Source organism: Petaurus breviceps, unplaced genomic scaffold (genome assembly GCF_028583685.1).
Source record: "Petaurus breviceps papuanus isolate PSGF00001 unplaced genomic scaffold, PetGlider_PUasm1.0 151, whole genome shotgun sequence".
Classification (NCBI taxonomy): Eukaryota; Metazoa; Chordata; class Mammalia; order Diprotodontia; family Petauridae; genus Petaurus; species Petaurus breviceps.
Window position 1 is genome coordinate 31,983,459 of NW_027185712.1, and position 21,189 is coordinate 32,004,647.

Here is a 21,189-nt window from a genome sequence, read left to right on the forward strand (position 1 = left end):
CTATACCACGAGTCTTTTGGTTGCATATCTTATCTAAATAATTTGCTATTCCTCTTCCCAGAAGGAATTCCAACAATTTTGTAATTTTTCAAATACCTTACTAAGGCACAGTTCTAACTTAAAAAAATACTAAGTATATTTAGGGAATAGAGGGATAAAAATGAAACTCTACTGGTTTTCTGTCTAGATAGTTATTAATTCTGCCTCAACAATACCTTAGCTCCATGTTCATCTGTATACTTACATGATTATCAACCTTTTTCCAGCCATCATTACTTCTCACCTGGACTATTATAATAGCCAACTAATTGAATTCCCTGCTTTCAGTCTCCCTTTCTCTAATTCTTTTCCTACCAAGCTGCCAAAATAATCTTCCTGAGATATAGATCTGATCACATAACTCTCCTGCTCAAAAATCTTGAGCCACTCAATATTACCTGTAGTTTTGCTAGAAAATAAATGTTTCATCTTGGCGATTAGACTTTCTACAATCTCTAGCCCTTTTGTATAGTTTTATTTAACTTATGCTATACTTCAAACAATCTCCTTGATACATCATTATAGAAACTTTTCCCTATACCTGGAATACATTCACTCCTCATATCTGCATCTCAGTATCCTTATCTTTCTTCAAGGCTTAACTCTGGTGTCACTCCTCTTCTTCCTCCTTCATGAGGCCTTTTTTGATCTCCAACCCTATTGTTGACATTCTCTTCCTCCTCAGATCATCATGCAGTTAGATGCTTGTGTTCATGATGTATTATCACTTTTCTTCCCCAGTACAATGTAAACTTCTTGAGGGAAAAACTTTACTTCATTTTTATCTTTTTTAAATCTCTTGTTCCTGGCACAGTGGCCTGGCAGTTAATGAATTTTTATTAAATTGGAAAAGGGGTATCAAGTGATGAAATGTCTATGAGAAACATAAAGAACAGTTAGAAGAGGTTATCTTTTGGGTCAGGGTTAGGTTTCTTTAAAAAAGAAAATTTAAATCACATTTTGTGAGTGCACATTCTAACAAATGAACTAAAGGCTCACTTATATTATGGAGAAAGATGGCTTGGTATGAACAATTTCCATGGATAGCTCACATATGGACAATGACTAGGTAGTTTTTTTTTCACAAGTTAATGAAAACTGTAGAGAAAACCCATAGTGTTAAAGAAGACATATACAACATGAGTAGTAGATATAATTTTCCATATGTGAGCCCTTTATTTGGCCCCACTTTTCAGAGTGGCAGAGAACATAGTATGAAGTAGGTTTGATTTTGCTTTAATCCTTAAGAAATTTCCCCAAATCTGATGTGACATTTCAGGAATTGTTAAAAGGATCAGCAGATATATCCAGTCTAACTCTTCTTGTGATGTTAAATCATTTAAAAAATCCAGTCTGAGAAAGCTAAGAGATAAAGTGTGGATCTAAATTCCTTATTCCCATGATTATTTCTTTAAATCACAATGTAAAGACATTATGTTCTTTTGGCTGCTTCAGTGAGTTAAACATAACTAGGATAATGATACATAATATACTCTATATTTATCCTCTAAAACATATAAGTCATTTCCATTGGGGAATTTATAAAGCTTCCTGGGTACCTGGGCATTTTCCACTCATCACCTTAATTAGGTCTACTCACCACGGTGATTTTATTCTACAAACACAGTACATCCAAAAGGAGGATATCGTTTTTATGAAGTTAAGGAAGAATTATCCCATCAGGAGAAGAAATAAAATACTTTAATTAAATTGATCTACTCAAAAGCTTTCCTAAACATGCCCACCCATAGCTTTAACTCAGTTCATTGAACTGAATTAATGTTCCAAAGAGAAAAGAGAACCAGTTGGTGAAGACCCATTATATATGCCTTGTTTATATTATGAGTGGCCTTTGGGGAGGTATTCTCTGTAATGCTTTGAATATTTATTTTAAACATTGACAATAACAGGAAAAAAATGCCATTTTGCAATATTTAAATTTAGAAAACAACTTTATTGATTTGTGTTTGAATTACATTTGGTACGTGTTCTTTGAATTAATCCTCAAGGCATTAATAAGAACACACATGCAACCTAGGCTCCCAAAGAATATTTTAAACAATTAAAAACTTTATTGGGAAGAGAAGTTTGGCTTATTCCTACCTATCAGACACTACCTCAAAGAAAATTCTTCCGTGATTACTTAAGTCAACACTGATTGCCCCATTTCCTAACCCCAACATTTATTTTCTATGCTATATACTGACATATTTAGTTATAGTTAGGATTTAATTAATATTATTGTAAGTTTTGATATATTCATGCATCTGGGATGTTATCAATGTGTATACTCCCTCCAAAGTCAAATTTGCTCCCCCCCATCTTTGCTCTCCCATTGTCCAAGGTCCTACCGTAAATGCTTTTATAAAGAGTCCACAGAGAGGTGAGGAACTTATTTCAGTTCTCTTGACCTTGCATGAATACCAGTGAAGGAACCAGGCTGTCCATCAACTCTATTTTCTACTCGTTCCAAGATTGGCCCACCTTTTTTCCCAGTCATATTTATCTGGTATGTAGAGAATGGGTGAGGCCCAAAACTGAGTCAGTGAAGGAGAATGTGCTAAATTATTTTGAGGAAATCATATAGTGTTTTTAATGGCCATGACTTTCCATCTCCTTACAACATTCCACAGTTATTGACATACAACCAATAATCATGAAATGTTACATTTTCCAAAGCACTGAAGATGAGAGTCACACAAAGAACAAAGAGAGGAACTTAGTGAGTGTGAGGAGGCTCCAGAATTTTATCAACTCTCTTATGTTATTTCCTAATTTCATTAATATATTTAAACCTTGTTTCCTCAAAAATATTTTAAATGCCTGAGGCCAAGATCTGTGCCCTTTATAATCTGCATCACTCTCCTAAGTACTTATTATATAAATAGGAGCAAGGAGGCACCCAAGAAGAACTTTTGAAAAGATAATTAACATATATTAAATATGAGATTGCTCAATATATCTCTTAGAAAAAAACTAAGAGGAGAAGCTACCCAAGGAATTCTAGGATTATGTTAGTGCCCATGAAATGGAAAATGGTCACCCTTAAGAAATAACCCTAGTGTGAAATAGACCTCTCTGGCAGGGGGATGACAAATTATACCACCATATTTAGGCAGCTAGTTAGTGTTATATACTGGACCTGATTTCAAATCCAGCCTCAGATGCTTACTAGCTATGTGACTGTGAATGTCACTTGATCTTTGCCTCAGTTTCCTATACTGTATAATAGAATAATAATAGTACCTACCTCCCAGAATTATTATGAGGAAAATAGATAATATTTATAAGAATGCTTTACAAACCTAAAATATTCATATAAATACTAGGTATCATTCATATTAGTAAATGGGAATATCTTCCATAAAATGCATATTAAAATTACAAGAAGAGTAAGAGTTGATCTTTCTATTAAGTTCTGCATGTTGTAATGAGATCTCATGCTTTTCATGTGTTGTTCTTTTAGTTCTGATACTTCCTGAGAAAGCCAGTCTGATAAATTGGAGCCCTTGGTATGGTATGACTGATAGGTCTAAACATTTTCCCCACCTATTGCTGACCTACAACATCTAGTTTCAGGGTAATATATGGTTGTTTGCATCCCCAAAGACTTCTAAGGTGACTTTTGATGTGCTCCTCCTCTCCTGTCAGTTCCTTTCCCTCCTCCCAAGGCTCTAAAGGGATTACTAAATTATCTATCAATTATTCACAGATGGCCATTTTTGAAATGTGGACACCTGAGAACTCACAGAGACATGGATAGGAAGCTGGTGGTAGTTCAGCTTTCAGATAATAATGATTCTCAGCTGCCAGTAACTATGATTAAATTCAAGACAATGACCTCAAGATACAAACTCTGCTATCTTGTTAATGACCTCTAGCCAAAGAAATAGCTCTGGTTTTTGAGAGAAGTTGACTTCACTGTGCCTCTTGCTATGCTCAAGCTTAATGATGGCATTAGCATTTTCACACCTGAAAACTATTACTAATTATGTCATTAAAGATTCATCTCCATATTTCAGCTAATTGAGTTCATTTGCAAGTTCAGAAAGAACACAATTGAAAATTGTCTCAATATTTCCAGGCTTTAAAAAAATTGGGTGGGGGGGTGCAGCAAGCCTGCTTTGAGGTATTATACTGATAATTCTTTTGACCAATTGGCATTAAATAAAGTAACTAAACAAGCTTATACTTAGCTGCTCATCTTATTCAGAGGGGGAACATATGTTTTTAATTTTGAGCTAAGGGAAACTAAAAGCAAAAATACATTATTTTAGCAAAACACAGCCTCTGACACCCACTCACAGGATATTTCTGAGAAGTTATCGGCATATGGAGTATGAATGTGACTGTTTGAATTAAGTATCAGCCTGGGTAGGAATGTGATAGAGGTTCAGGAGCTCAGAGTTACATTACTAACTCTGGGTTTGCTCCTTCTGAGATTTAGGTCAAGTCCCTTAATACTTTGTGCCTGTTTTCCCACCCACAAAATGCTGATGGTTCTTATTATTTAAGTAACTGGATATACATGGGGATTGGATTGACTAATTCATTATTTAAAATCACTTTTCAAGGATGGAGTACTTCATAAGTAGAGGGTCCAGAGACAAGGCTTCATCACAGTTGCATTATCTAGATGTGACCTAATTACAACAGGAATAGAGTCAAGCAATTTAATTTGCTTTAGGTGCATGTAAAATATGACTTGGTCGGATTCTGAGGCCCAATGTCTGGTGGGGAGGTTAGCTCTGGTGGGTAGGAGGAAAAGTTAGAAACCTATTACCCTGCAGTTGTTTCATGTTGTATAAAAGACTTCCCTTGAAAACAAAGACAATTTGATTTTCTTGAATTTTTTGAATAATTCTTTAGCCCAATTTAGGGCTAAAGCTGCCTATTTCAATATGTAACATTTACTACCTAGGCTGGCCCTTAATGCCTGGAAGGCCAGACAAATTACATTTCACCTTTCCTCCAGTGTTCTTTAGGATCCTTAAAGGAGATTGGGGAGGGGTTAGTCTCTCTGGAAATGGTTCCAGCTCCCATAGATAGGGTTTCTGAAGATTAGGGTGTGAAGTTCTCTGTTCCCCAGTTCCATTTAGCCACTGTTAGTCCAATTAGCTTTTTCTAAGGCCTATTTATTTTCTCCCCTACTTAATAATATTTTATTTTTTACAATTCCACGTAAAGATAGTTTTCAACATTCACTTTTATAAGATTTTGAGTTCCAAATTTTTTTCCTCTCTCCCTTCTTCTCTTCCCCCCTCCCAAAGATGGCAGATAATCTGATAAAGGCTATAGGTACAATAAGATTAAACATATTTCCACATTAGTCATGTTGTGAAAGAAGAATCAGAACAAAAAGAAAACCCACAAAAAAAGAAGAGATGTTAATATGCTTTGATTTGAATTCAGACTCCATAGTTCTTCTTCTGGATGGGGATAGCATTTTCCATCATGAGTTTTAAGAATTATCTTAGATCATTGTATTGCTAAGGAGAGATAAGTCTATCAAAGTTGATCAAAGCATAATGTTGTTGTTACTGTGTACACTGTTTTCCTGATTCTGCTGACTTCACTCAGCATTAGTTCATGTAACTCTTCAAAGATTTTTCTGAAATTCACTTGCTCATCATTTCTTTTGGAACAATACTATTGCATTGTATTCATATGCCTCACCTTATTTAGTCATTCCCAAGTTGAGGGACATTTGCTTGATTTCAACTCTTTGCCACCACAAAAAGAGCTGATATAAATATTTTTGTACACGTGGGTCCTTTTCCCTTTTTGATGATCTCTTTGGGATAAAGACCTAGTAGGGAGATTGATGGATCAAGGGTATGCACAGTCTGGTTGCCTTTTGGACATAGTTCCAAATAACTCTCCAGAGTGATTGGATTGGTGTCATAATAGCCAATCTGCTAGGAGTGATGTGGTACCTCAGACTTGTTTTGATTTGCATTTCTCTATTCAGTTCAATAGAGATTTAGAGTATTTTTTCATACGAGTGTAGATAGCTTTAATTTCTTCACCTGAAAACTTCCTGTTCATATCCTTTGACTATTTATGATTTGGGGAATGACATATTCTTATAATTTTGCCTCAGTTCTCTATATATTTTAGAAAATTGGCCTTTATCAGAAACACTAGCAGTAAAAATTATTTCCCAGCTTTCTGCTTTCCTTCTAATCTTGGTTATATTTTCTTTGTACAAAACCTTTTTTGCACAAAATTATAATTATACAACAAAATCAAAATTATACATCTTGCATTTCTTAATGGTCTCTTTTGTTTGGTCATAAATTCTTCCCTTCTTCATAGATCTGACAGGTAAACTACTTTTTGCTCTTCTAATTTGCTTATGTTATCACCCTTTATGTCCAAATCATGTGCAAATTTTGACCTTACCTTGGTATAATGTGTAAGATGTTGGTCTATATGTAGTTTCTGCAATACTGTTTTCCATTTTCTCCAGCAGTTTTTGTCAAATACTGAGTTCTTATCCCAGAAGCTGGAGCCTTTGTGTTTATCAGACAGTAAATACTATAGTAGTTTATTACATTGACTACTGTGTCTTTTATACCTAATCTCTTCTACTTATCCACCACTCTATTTCTTAGCCAGTACCAGGCCTATTTATTTCAAAGGTAACACACAAATTTACTCCCTCAACATATGGGAGATACAGTCCCTCTCCCCAATTATATCACTTCAGCCTTTGGGGATGGAATTAAGTTCATAGCTTAGATCAGTTCCTGTAGATTCCAGTCCCAATTCTAAGTCCAAACATTTTTTTAAATTTGTTTTCAAAATTCATTTTTATAAGATTTTGAGTTTCAAATTTTTTTATTCCATTCCATCCCCCCCCCCAGATGTGAAGCAATCTTATATAGGTTATATGGGTATAATCATGTAAACATATTTCTACATTAGTCATGCTGTAAAAGAAGAAACAGAAAAAAGAGAAAAACCACAAAAAATAAAAACAAAAAAGTTGAAAGAGTATACTTCGATCTGCATTCAGACTCCCTAAGTCCAAACCTTGACCTTGAGTACCAAAAACCATTACCTCTCCAAGTTTTTCTGCAAAGCTGGATGTTGCAGTCAACCAGCCTACAAACCTGGCTCTTAAGTTGTCAGGTTTAACCAGGACATGAGTTAACTTTCATTTTAGGCAATCTAGGCCAAAGGCCCCATTAAAAATATTTACACAAATTCCTAAAAATGGAAAGCTCTGCCATCAATTTTGAGGCCCAATATATGCTGATCCTACCATAAACTCTTACAACAAATCCTGTAACAACAAATAGACTGCAAAAATATCCCAGGATGCTGCCAATAATTTCAAGTCACCTGAGGTTATAGGGAATGCAAGGAATTATTACTTTGTGAAAGGCACTGCATGGCTCAAGAATTACCTCTTTATTTGCAAGATAGTTCCAGAGAACCTAAATCCATGTGGTTTCCTTCTTTCCCACTTTTTTTTTTTAATGTATTTGTTTTTTAGTTTTCAACATTTACTTCCGCAAGTTTTGAGTTCCAAATCTTTCACCATCTCTCCCCTCCCCATACACCAAGATGGCATGCATTCTGATTACCTCTTCCTGCAATCTGCTCTATTTTCTCTCACCCCCACCCCATTCTCTTCTCCTTCCCCTTCTATTTTCCTGTAGGGCAAGATAGATTTCTATACCCAATTACCTATATATCTTATTACCAAGTTGCATGTAGACACAATTTTTCACATTTGTTTTAAAAACTTCGAATTCCTAATTCTCTCCCTTCTTCTCTCCCTACTCACCCTCATTGAGAAGGCAAACAAATCAATATAGGTTATACATATGTAGCTATGTAAAACACTTCCATAATAGTCATGTTGTGAAAGACTAACTATATTTCCTTCCATCCTATCCCACCCTGTTTATTCTATTCTCTCTTTTGACCCTGTCCCTCCTCAAAATCCTACTTCTGATTACCCCTTCCCCCAGTTTGTCTTCCCTTCTATCATCCCCCTCTCTTATCCCCATTCCCCTACTTTCTTGTAGGGTCAGATTTCTGTACCCAATAAAGTGCATATGTTATTCCCTCCTTAAGTCAGATGGGATGAGAGTAAGGTTCACTCATTTGCTTTCACTTTTCCCCTCTTCCCCTACAGTTTAAAAGCTTTTTCTTACCTCTTTTATGTGAAATAATTTACCTCATTCTACCTCTCCCATTCTCCTCCTTCTAGTATATTACCCTATCAACCCTTAATTTTATTTTTAGATATCATCCCTTCATATTCAACCCACCTTGTGCCATCTATCTACATACCTACCTATCTATCCTTTCTTTTTTTTTTCTTTTTTAAGCAATTGGGGTTAAGTAACTTGCTCAAGGTTACACGGCCAGTTATTTCTAGGTGTGGTGCTGAGTGTCTGAGCCCGGGATTCGATCTCCAGGTCGATCCCAACACTGGAACCGGTGCTCTTACTTGCTGAGCCACCTGGCCGCCCCCTATCTATCCTTTCTAACTACATGTCATGACTTACAAGTATCATCTTTCCATGTAGGAATATAAACAGTTCAACTTTAATAAGTCCCTTATGATTTATCTTTCCTGTTTACCTTTTCATGCTTCTTTCTCTCTCTCTTTGGTTTTTTTTTTTTTTTTGCTTTTTGGAGGGCAGTTGGGGTTAAGTGACTTGCCCAAGGTCACATGGCTAGTTTTTGTGTTAAGTGTCTGAGGCCAGATTTGAACTCAGGTCCTCATGACTCCAGGGCTGGTACTCTACTCACTGTACCACCTAGCCACCCCATGCTTCTCTTGAGTCTTGTATTTGAAAGTTAATTTTTTATTTGGTTCTGGTCTTTTCATCAAGAATGCTTGAAAGTCTTCTATTTCAGGAGGCAGGCTGGGAAGGTGAGGTGCTCAGAGGCAGGCTGGCAGGGTCCCACTAAGCACAAGGGCCACTACCAGGCCTATCACCAAAGGTCTGGGACTGGAAAGAGCAAGGTAAGATCCAAATGCAGGGCTCCTGTCCAGGACAGTAAATACTCCTGGGACTACCACTCTGTAATCCATAAATGTTTTAAAAAGCCCCTATCAGGACCTCCAAGGACCAGGATGGCAGAGTGAACCCTGCCTGCTCCAACCCCCACCCCCCACCCCCGACCCTGAAAATGTAGTAACTATTGCCCCAGGGCAAAACTCTCAACAGTAAAAGCTTGGGAACTCTAGAGGAAGGCTGTGGCTAGGGCCCTGCCTCAAAATGGGTAGAAAGCAGACCATAAAGATTCTGAAGTCCTACTATCCTTAGAGGGAGGAACCAAACTCAGAGGGAGACAATGTGGACTCCACACCCACACATGAAACATCAACAGGGAACTGGTCCCAAGCACAGAAAGCTCTCCTAGATGAGCTCAAAAGGAACTTTCAAAACCAAATAAGAGAGATAGAAGACAAAATGACAAAAAGACAAAATTCTTTTAAAATCAAAATTGCAGAAGTAGAAAAACATTATAATGAAGAAAATAGCTCCTTAAAAAGAAAAGTGTATGATATGGAAAAGGAGCTCAAAAAACTAACCAAGGAAAATTATTTGCTAAAAACTAGAATCAACCAAATTGAAACAAATAACTCTATGAGGAACCAAGAATTAGTAAAACAAAACAACAAGAATGAAAAATTAGAAAAAGAGGTAAAATATCTCAATGGAAAAATAACTGACCTGGAAAACAGATTCCAGGAGAGATAATCTGAGAATCATAGGCCTACCAGAAAATCATGATGAAAAAATGAACCTGAACAACATTCTCCAAGAGCTCATTAAGGAAAACTGCCCTGAGATACTAGGACCTGAGGGTAAAATAGAAATCAAGAGAATCCACCAGATACCTCCTGAAAGAAAGCACAAACTGAAAAGTCCTTGAAATGTTGTGACCAAACTCAAGAACTGCCAGGTAAAAGAGAAAATATTTCAAGTGGCCAGAAAGAAACAATTCAAATATCGAGGAACCACAGTGAGGATCTCACAGGATTTGGCAGCCTCTACACTGAAAGATCGGAGGCAATGGAATACAATTTTCTGCAAGGCAAAAGAGTTCAAGTTACAACCAAGGGTCACCTACCCAGCAAGACTGAACATATTCTTCCAGGCAAAGAGATGGTCATTCAACAATATAACAGATTTCCAGACCTTCCTGATGAAAAAGCCAGAGCTCAATGGAAAATTCAACCTCCAATTATGAGATGCAAGAGTGACATAGAAAGCTAAATAGGAATACACACACACACACACACACACACACACACACAAACACCCTGTTATTTAATAAGAGCAAACTGTTTACAGAGAAGTAGAGGGTACGAGTATAAATTACACAAAATGATGATTAACAGAAACCTTATTAAGGGCTACAAAGGGACTGCAATGGAAGAAGAGGAATGAATGTAGTGGAAAAGTGTACATTATGCCACACAAAGAGGCATAAAAACAATATATCAGATGAAAAGAAGGGAGGGAGATGAGTATTTTATGAGCTTTTCCATCACTGGTTCTGGTGCAAGGAGGGAAGAACAACCAGTTAAGCATAGGACTCTATGGAGAAGAGACACAAAACTTATCATATTAGAGGGAAAGAGGGGAGGGAGAGGAGCTTTGCATGAGATTTGTTCCTGTCACACTTGGTGTGAAGAAATAACATACTTCATTAAGTATAAAAATATCTTACAGGCAGTAGGAGGGGGAAAGGGTTCTGAAGGGGTGGTTAGTAGAGAGGGAAGAAGTAAGGGGGAAGGGGAGGAAAAGGGAGGGGGGCTGATAAGGGAATACTGAGGGAGGTGGTGGTCAAAAGAAAAACTATTAAGGAAGGGAAGGGAGAAGGGGAGAAAAAAAATATAAGCATTAACAGGGGAGGGAATAGGATGGAGGGAAAGAAACAGATAATAATCATAACTGTAAATGTGAATGGAATTAACTTTCCCATAAAATGGAGGTGGATAGCAGAATGGATTAAAAATCATAATCCTACAATATGCTATTTACAAGAAACACATCTGAAACAGAAGGATACACACAGGGTAAAGGTAAAAGACTGGAGTAAAATATAGCATGCCTCAGCTAAAGTAAAAAAAAGCGGGGGTAGCAATCCTTATCTAAGATATAAAGGAAAAATTGATCTAATTAAAAGAGATAAGGAAGGAAACTATATCCTGATAAAAGGCACCATTGAAAATGAAGCAATATCATTATTTAACATATATGCACCAAGTGGTATAGCTTCCAAATTCCTAGAGGAGAAGGTAAGGGAATTAGAGGAAGAAATAGATAGCAAAGCTATCCTTGTGGGAAACCTTAAATTTCCCTCTTTAAACTTGATAAATCCAACCTCAAAATAAACAAGAAAGAAGTTAAGGAGGTGAATAGAATTTTAGAGAGGGTAGGTACGATAGATATCTGGAGAAAACTGAATGGGGATAAAAAGAATATACCTTAGTCTCAGTGGTACATGGCATATACACAAAAATCGACCATGTACTAGGACATAAATACCTCACAATTCAGTGCAGAAAGGCAGAAATAATAAATGCATCATTCTCAGGTCATGACACAATAAAAATCATATGCAATAAAGGGCCATTGAAAGACAGACTAAAAACTAATTGGAAACTAAACAATTTAATCCTAAAGAATAAGTGGGTCAAATAAGAAATCATAGAAAAAATAAGTAACTTCATTGAAGGGAATGACAATAATGAGACAACATACCAAAATTTGTAGTATGCATCAAAGGCAATTCTTAGGGGAAGTTTTATATCCCTGAATGCATACATGAATAAATTAGAGAAAAGAGAGGTAAATGAATTGGACATGCATTTGGAAAAGCTAGAAAAAAAAACCAAATTGAAAATCCCCAATTAAATACTAAATTAGAAATACTGAAAACCAAAGGACAGATAAATAAAATTGAAATTAAGAAAACTATTGAATTAATAAATAAAACTAAGAGCTGGTTTTTGAAAAAAAAAACAATAAAATTGATAGACCCTTAGTCAATATGATAAAAATGAAAGATGAAAACCAAATTATGAGTATCAAAAATGAAAAGTGTGAACCTACCACTAATGAAGAGGAAATTAAAACAATAATTAGGAATTATTCTGCCTGGTTGTATGCACATAAATTTGACAATCTTAGTGAAATGGATGAATATTTACAAAAATATAGGTTTCCCAAATTAACTGAAGAGGAAGTAAAATACTTAAATAACCCCATCTCAAAAAAATAAATCAAACAAGTGAACTTCATCAGTGAACTCCCTAGGAAAAAATCTCCAGGGCCAGATGGATTTGCTAGTGAATTCTATCAAACATTTAAAGAACAATCGATTCCAATACTCTACAAACTATTCGGGAAAATTAGTGAAGGAGTCCTACCAAATTCTTTTTATGACACAAATATGGTACTGATACCTAAATCAGGAAGACATAAAACAGAGAAAGAAAATTATAGATCAATCTCCCTCATGAATATGGATGCAAAATTTTAAATGAAATATTAGCAAAAAGACTACAGTAACTTATCACAAGAATAATATACTTTGATCAGGTAGAATTTATTCCAAGAATGCAAGGATGGTTTAATATTAGGAAAACCATCAGATTTATTGATCATATCAACAATAAAACCAGCAAAAACCACATGATTATCTCAATAGTTGCAGAAAAGGCTTTTGACAAAGTACAACATTGATTCCTATTAAAAACACTAGAGTGAATAGTAATAAATGGAGCCTCCCTTAAACTAATAGGTAGCATCTATTTTAAACGATCAGCAAGTATTATATGTAATGGGGAGAAGCTAGAAGCATTACCAGTAAGATCAGGGGTGAAACAAGGATGTCCACTATCACCCCTCTTATTCAATCTGGTACTAGAAATGTTAGCAGTAGCAATTAGAGAAAAAAAAAAAGAAATCAAAGGAATCAAATTAGGCAAAGAAGAAACCAAGCTATCACTCACTGCAGATAATATGATGATATACTTAGAGAATCCTAGAGAATCATCTAAAAAACTACTTGAGATAATAAATAAATTTGGCAAAGTTGCAGGATATAAAATAAACCCACACAAATCCTTGGCATTCCTGGATATTTCTAATGAAACTCAACAGCAAGAGATAGAAAGAGAAATCCCATTTAAAGTTACTATGGACATTATAAAATATTTGGGCATCTACCTGCCAAAACAAACCCAAGACCTATATGAACACAACTACAAAACACTTTTCACGCAAATAAAGTCAGACCTAACTAATTGAAAATACATCAATTGCTCGTGGCTGGGTCGAGCTAATATAATAAAAATGATAATTTCACCTAAATTAAATTATATATTTAGTGACATACAAATCAGTTTACCAAAAAAAAAACACCTCATAGAGCTAGAAAAAATAGTAACAAAATTCATTTGGAAGAACAAAAGGTCCAGAATATCAAGGGAATTAATGAAAAGGAATGCTAGGACTATACTACCTATAGCATATATATATATATGTATGTATGTATGTATATGTGTGTGTATATATATGTATGTGTGTATATGTGTGTGTATATATATGTATGTATATGTGTGTGTGTGTGTATATATATATAAATATAATAGCTATACCAGATTTTAATCTGTACTATAAAGCAGCAGTCCTCAAAACTACTTGGTTCTGGCTGAGGAATAAAGTAGTGGATCAATGGAATAGATTGGGTACATGAGAATTAGCAGTCAATGTCTATAGTAATCTACTGTTTGATAAAGCCAAAGACCCCAGTTTTGGGGGATAAGAACTCGCTATTTGACAAAAACTGCTGGGAAAACTGGAATATAGTATGGCAGAAAATGGGCATAGACCATTATCTAACACAAATATACCAAAATCAAGTCTAAATGGGTGCATGATCTAGGTATAAAAGCTGATACTCTAAGCAATCTGGGAAAGCAAGGAATAGTTTACCTGTCAGATTTGTGGAGAGGGGAAGTCTTTATGTCCAAAGAAGAATTAGAGGGCATTATAAAATGCAATATGGATAATTTTGATTACATTAAATTGAAAATCTTCTATACAAACAAAACCAAAATACAAATGTAACCAAGATTAAGAGGGAAGTGGAAAATTGGGAAAGAATTTTTACAATCTATGTTACTGATAAATGACTCATTTCTAAAATATACAGAGAATTGAGTCAAATCTATAAGAATACAAGTCATTCCCCAATTGATAAATGGTCAAAAGATATGACCAGGCAGTTTACAGAGGAAAAAATAAAGATATTTATAAGCATATGAAAAAATGCTCTAAATCACTATTATTTGAGAAATGCAAATCAAAACAACTCTGAGGTACCACATCTCACCATTCAGATTGGCTAAGATGACAAAACAGGAAAATGATAAATGCTGGAGAGGATGTGGACAAATTGGAACACTAATGCATTGCTGGTGGAGTTGTGAACTGATGCAAACATTCTGGAAAGCAATCTGGAATTATTCCCAAAGAGTTATACATAATTTCATACCCTTTGACCCAGCAATACCACTTCTAAGGTTGTATCCCAAAGAGATCATAGAAGTGGGAAATAGACCCATATGTACAAAAATATTTATAGCAGCTCTTTTAGTGGTAGCAAAGAATTGGAAATTAAGGGGGTGCCCATCAATTGGGGAGTGGCTGAACAAGTTGTGGTATATGTATGTTATGGAATACTAATGTGCAATAAGAAATGAGGAGCAGATGGACTTCATATTTACCTGGAGAGGCTTATACGATCTGATGCTGAATGAGAAGAGTAGAGCCAGGAGGAACTTGTACACAATTTCAGACACAATGTACATGTGATGATCAACTTTGATAAACTGGAATCTTCTCAGAAATCCAGAATCATAAGTCAACCCCAAAAGTCTCATGATGAAGAGACATGTTTACATCCAGAGAAAGAACTGAGTTTGAACCCAGAATGAAGCAAACTACCTGCCCTTTTTCTTTTTCTTGTTTGGTTTTGTTTCCTCTTTCCCATTCTTCATTCTATCTGATATGATCCTTCTTTATAACCTGACTAATGCCTAATGTGAAAGTATTTGCAGATGCTATACTTGATTGTATGCTGCCATGGGGGGGGGGGGAGAAGGAAGGGAGAGAAAATTTGAAACTCAAGGAATTCTGGTAATGAATCTTGTAAACTAAAAGTAAACAAATTAATAAAGACCAAAAAATAGTCTTCTATTTCATTGAATATCTATTTTTCCCCAGAAGAATTAGACTCAGGTTTGCTGGGTAGATGATTTTTGGTTTTAATCCTACATCCTTTAACCTCTAGAATATCATATTCCAAGGCCTCCAATACCTTAGTGTAAAAACTGCCAAATCTTTTGTTATCCTGATTTTGTTTCCACAGTACTTGAATTGTTTCTTTCTGGATGCTTGCAATATTTGCTCCTTGACCTCGGAACTCTGAAATTTGGCTAGGTTTCTTCCTTTTGGGATCTCTTTCAAGAGATGATCAGTGAATTCTTACAATTTCCATTTTCCCTTCTGTTTCGGAAACATCAGGGAAGATTTCTCTGATAATTTCTTGAAAGATTATGTCTAGACTTTTTTTTATTCCTGGCTTCCAGGTAGTTATTTAAATTATCTCTCTTGGATCAATTTTCCAGATCAGTTGTTTTTCCAATGAGATATTTTACATTGTCTTCTATTTTTTTTTCATTCCTTTGGTTTTGTTTTATAATTTCTTGAATTCTCAGTCATTAGCTTCCATTTGCTCCATTCTAATTTTTGAGGAATTAATTTTTTTTCAGTTAGCTTTTGAATCTCCTTTTCCATTTGGCCAATTCCACTTTATAAGACATTCTCGCTCTGTCCTGCCATGCAAGTTCTGAGGACTGCAGCCCGGCGTCTCTTACCCCTGCGGACCTGGGCCCACACCCTGGGCTCCCGGGACGATGTTCCTGGCGGTGCTCTCCACACCGGCAAGCAGAGGCCCCAGGAGGCGGTGGAGAAGAGAGAGGTGGAAACAGAGGCAGAGCCTGGGGATGCCCAGAAACCCAGCAGGTTCAGCATCTTTCCTCCGCTTCCGGGTCAGGAGAGTTCCTTGACATGGGGAGGCAAGACATATGAAGAAATCCCAATAGCTCACATTAAAGCAACATATAACAACACACATATCCAGGTGGTCTCTTCCAAGAATGTGCCACTTGCCAGAACTTCTTGTGGCACCGAAGGGTTCAAAAATGCAAAAAAGGGATTGCAGCACAAACTGCAGGCATTGCTGCAGCAGCGAAAGCCACAGCGAAGGGAGTGATCCATGTCAGAGTGGTGGTGAAAGGCCTGGGACCAGGGCGCTTATCTGCCATCAAAGGGTTGACCATGGGGGACCTGGAGGTCATCTCAATCACAGACAATACCCCCATCCCACACAATGGTTGCCGCCCAAAAAAAGCCCGGAGGCTGTGAAGAAAATCGTTGCCTGTCTTGAGACCTAGTTCCAGTTTTCACCTTTAAATTGACTTCAGAACAATGCAGAACTGTTCCCCACAGGACAGAACTCAGAGACTTGATTGATGAGCAAAAATGAGGTGATTTTCCAATGATACATACAAGTACATTTGAACATATGCAGAAACTGCAGTGCTCATCACTGTGAAGCAGTGCCTCTTTTGGATAGGAGGGGGTACTGCAGGTACACTTGTGGCAAGTGTCTCAGCTTGTCTTTGCACAGCCCTGACAAAATAAACTCACCTTGAAAAGTCTCACCTTGAAAAAAAAAGACATTCTTCTCTTCATTGGATTCTTGGACCTCTTTAGCCATTTGGGTTAATCTGTTTTTTAAGGTGTTATTTTCTTCACTATGTTTTTAGGTCTCCTTTGGCAAGCCATTTATTTGTTTTTCATGATTTTCTTGAATCACTTTCATTTCTCTTCCCATTTTTTCCTTTATTTTTCTTATTTGATTTTAAAAATTCTTTATGAGCTCTTCCATGGCCTGAGACCATTTCATATTTTTTTCAGTTGTATATTTTGATCTTTTGTCACCAAAATAAAATTCTATATTCTGAGGAGTGTTTTTTGGCCATGTTTACTCATCTCCCCAGTCAATTACTGGACTTTTTAACTCTTTGTTAAAAGGGTTAAGTAGGGCTCTGCTTCCAGTGTGGAGGGTGTGCTGTCCCAAGCTTCAAGGGCTTTGTGCAGCTGTTTACAGAAATACTTCCAGGGACCTGTAAATTTTCAGTTCTTCCAAGGTGGTATGATCAAAGTAGAGGCATTTATTCCTGTCCCAGCCTGTGCTCTTGTCTGTGAGTGACCACAATCATTCTTTTCTACCTTGGAACTGTGAGGAGGGATTATCTCTCCACTGTTGCCACAAATTCCAACACACCAGCACTGCTCCTTCCCTCAGGAATACTACCCAGAACTGCAACCCAGATCTAAGCCCAGGCAAAGCCAGAGAATTCTGCCTCAGCACTAGAAAACAGATCCCTGCAATCCCCCTCTCATCAATTGCTTGATTCCCCCAACCATTTGCAGGCCAAGAGTTCCAGAAGGAACTACTGCAGCCTCCATTGCCACAGTCACTGCTTCCACAGCCTGGGTTGCCACCCAGACAGTGGTCCTTTCTCACCCAGGTCTGACAGTCATTTCCTACTGACCTTATAAGTTGTCTCTGGTGTTTGTGCATTGAGAACTCTAAAAACTCCCACAGTTGCCAGTGCTTCAGTCCCCTGAGGCCTGGGGTTCACTGGGGACCAGACTGTGCTGACACCTTTTTCACTAGACTGTACTCCTCTCCCAGTTCAGTGCAATAGACCTTTTCCATCAAACTTCCAGGTTGTCTTGTGCTGGAAATTTTTTTCATTCTGTCCCTTTACTGGTTCTGCTGCTCTAGAATTTGTTTGGAATCATTTTTGTAGGTATTGGGCAGGGACTGGGGGAGAGCTCAAGTGAATCCCAGCTTTTACTCTGCCATCTTCTTTTTCTCATTTTCAAAAAAGTGTATAAATCTCTATATCCCTGGGATAGATTTCGGATATGTCAGATAAAACCTTATTGTCTGGTCAAATTATTATATAATTGAACCTCAGTTGGTTAGTATATGTGTATCAGTTTCTCTGACCAAAGAACTCCTTGTATAGAAAAAAAATCTCTGCTTCCTTGCGCACTAGTCCACAGCTCAGCCCTCAAAAACATGTTGGTAATTACTTTAGCTCATGTGTATATACTTCCATAGATTATAGCATTTATGTCATATCTTCCTTATTAGAATGTGAACATTTTCAAGATATAAACCAGTTTTTATATAATGCTATGTACCCATTAAAGTATGGACTGAGAAGATGTTTAATATCCTTTGATAGTGGTGCAAGGAAGGATATTGTCTGAATTGAGGATTACTATATATAATCACTCACCCTTTCTTCATGCTTTCTTTTTCTTTCTCTAGAGCAGTTTAGAAGTCCTTTCCCCTCAACTTTTCCCAAGCCTATTCCAAAACTGATGCTTTTTGCAATGTAGGGAAGCAGTAAACCTGTATAGTGGAAAATTCACCAGATCCCAATAATATCTAGAGACTCCTGGTTAAAAATTTCAAATTATAAGTCAGATATAAACCATAAAGGATGCCTCAGATTAGAATTTGTAGCTGGTTATTGTCTTTTCTATGTGTGATAATTTTAAGATAATATTACTAAAATTTCCTTATACTTTAAAAGAAGAGCAATTCTATTACACAAAATTCTAGTTTAAATTGTATTTTGGAAATAAAAAGTGAGTTAGACTAATACTAATATTAACATGGGGCAGTGAATAGAGTGATGGGCTAGGAATAAGGAAGACCTGATTTCAAATCCTATTTCTGATGCTTACTAGTTGTGTGATACCAGGTAAGTCACTTCACTTTTATGTGTCTCAAGTTATTCCCTATGGCTTACCTACTCACTTTTGGAATTCCCTGTGAAATCAAAGATCCTTCAAAGATCCACCAGTAAGTGCAAATTAGTGCAGTACAGATTCATAGATTCTTAGGATTCTAATCCTAATTCCTTCTCACATTGTTGTTTTGTGTCCTCAAAAGGCTCATTACATGCCCCCCACCCTTTAGAGGTCAAATGTTAACCCTAAGTGTTTATGGGATTTTGTCTGATGCCATCGATGCAAGCCTCCATTTCACTGTGTTCTCCCCAGTATCTGTCACCAGTTACAGTGACTAGTTCTCCTGTATCATTGATTAGCTTAATGATTCTTAATTTCCTATTATTAATTTATCCAATTAACACCAAATAACTTTTATAAAGGAATATTTATTTAAAAAATAGAACAGAAATACAAAAAAAAAATCCTTAACCCCTTGAATGGGGGCATACTCCCTTACAGATTCTTGGTCCCCAAGGAGAGTGTGTACAAATAAAGTGCATGCTACAAAACATTTGCCTTATTAACCTCCATTTTGAAGGTGGAATCGATGGATGAAGGTGTTCCCTTGCTTGCAAAGAATTGCATTTTGACTGCCAGGTTAATTCTCTGGTGGGTTGGATTCTACTAGTCACTCCCCAATTAGCTTAGCTGCCAGCAAACTCTGATAATGACTCTAGTTCTGAGGTCTTTAGAGATCTTACAAGGTGATAGTTTCATTCATTCCATCTCCCACCTCATTCACCTAACAGAAACAATGAACAAACAAAGAACAGAGGTATAACATTCCCAGTCATAGTCCCAAGAAGGGACATAGATATCTGATAACAGGAATCTTACCCACCACTGCTACTGTCTCTCTCTACCTGACAGAAAGCTACCAGAAGATGATCTTTGCCTTAGTTACCACCAAGATATAGACAGATCAGATTTGATCAGTTGTCAACTTTTCTTCTCATAGACAGTTTCAGTTCCCCAGCCAATTAAAATGCCCCTCTTTGACATAAATGGTGTGTGTTCAGTCATTTTTCAGTCCTGTTTATCTTTTCATGACCCCATTTTGGGTTTTCTTGACAAAGATACTCTAGTGGCTTGCTATTTCCTCCTTTGAGGAACTAAGGCAAATGGGGTTAAGAGATTTACCCAGGGTCACACATCCAGTAAATGTCTGAGGCCAGATTTAAACTCAGGAAGATGAGTCTTCCTGACTCCAGGCCCAGGATCCTAAATAGTTGTAGATTATCTGCAGATGCTCAGAAGTTCATGCTAGGGATGCCATCAGGCAGAACATATTATATATGCTTTTAAGGACCAAGTTCTCATTGACTACTGCCCCATTATATTAGTAATAGTTGCTTGATGAATATAAGACAAATAACAAGCAGTGTTCACAATTTTCATTGCTGTTAACATGGATCCAACTTAGTATCTGGCAACAAAAGACCATGTTTTACTTTTCAGTTTTACTTAATAATAGCTCTCACTTAAGTGAGAATACAATTAAGTAGCACCAGATCACTAATATTTTACCTTTTATTTGGGAATCATCTGAGACTGAAGTTTGGCCTGTGAAATCTCTGACAAGGATGGCATCTAGCACAATATACCACATGGTATTTTACCTTCTGGTATTAATGACCCACGAGTCACTTAGGACTCTGGATTATCTTCAACTCCATATAGAACTCAACTCGGTTATAAAGGCAGCTTTGCAATGAATCAAGGGTTGTATACATATGGCTTTAATTGTTTTTTTTTTAGATTCTATATGGACCAGGTAATATATCTCTTGTTTATCACTAATTCTCTTTATTTATTCTTCCAACTTTGCTATAAAACTTGACAGGGCTCTTTGTGTGCTATCATTGAATTATTTATCTAGATTTGCTGAGTAAAGTCCCTGTGTCACACATTTGCTGTGTGCTTACTGTTCTTTATACATTTGCTAGACTGACCTTCAAATTCATCAGGGCTGCCCTGCAGTTAAGCTGTCAGGTCTAGCTTCCTTGGGGAAACTTTAATATAATCCTCACGGTAAACTTACTGGAAAATGAAGAAAGAAAGAAAAGCCATAGCCGGTAATTGATATTTAAAGGGAATTAATTTTTTTCAGGGCATGTATTTCTCTGCTTGCCCCCACACTCACCCCCAGTCTACCTTTGGGATTGGTGCAATTGTGACTTTTTTTCACCCTTTCGAGAATGAGAGGTAGTTT

At 36.7% G+C, this 21,189-nt stretch overlaps 1 pseudogene; it reads left to right on the plus strand.

The window, feature by feature from the left end:
• The first annotated feature begins 15,923 nt into the window (after positions 1–15,923).
• On the plus strand, positions 15,924–16,797 carry LOC138154044 (small ribosomal subunit protein uS11m pseudogene; annotated as a pseudogene).
• The last annotated feature ends 4,392 nt before the right edge of the window (positions 16,798–21,189 follow it).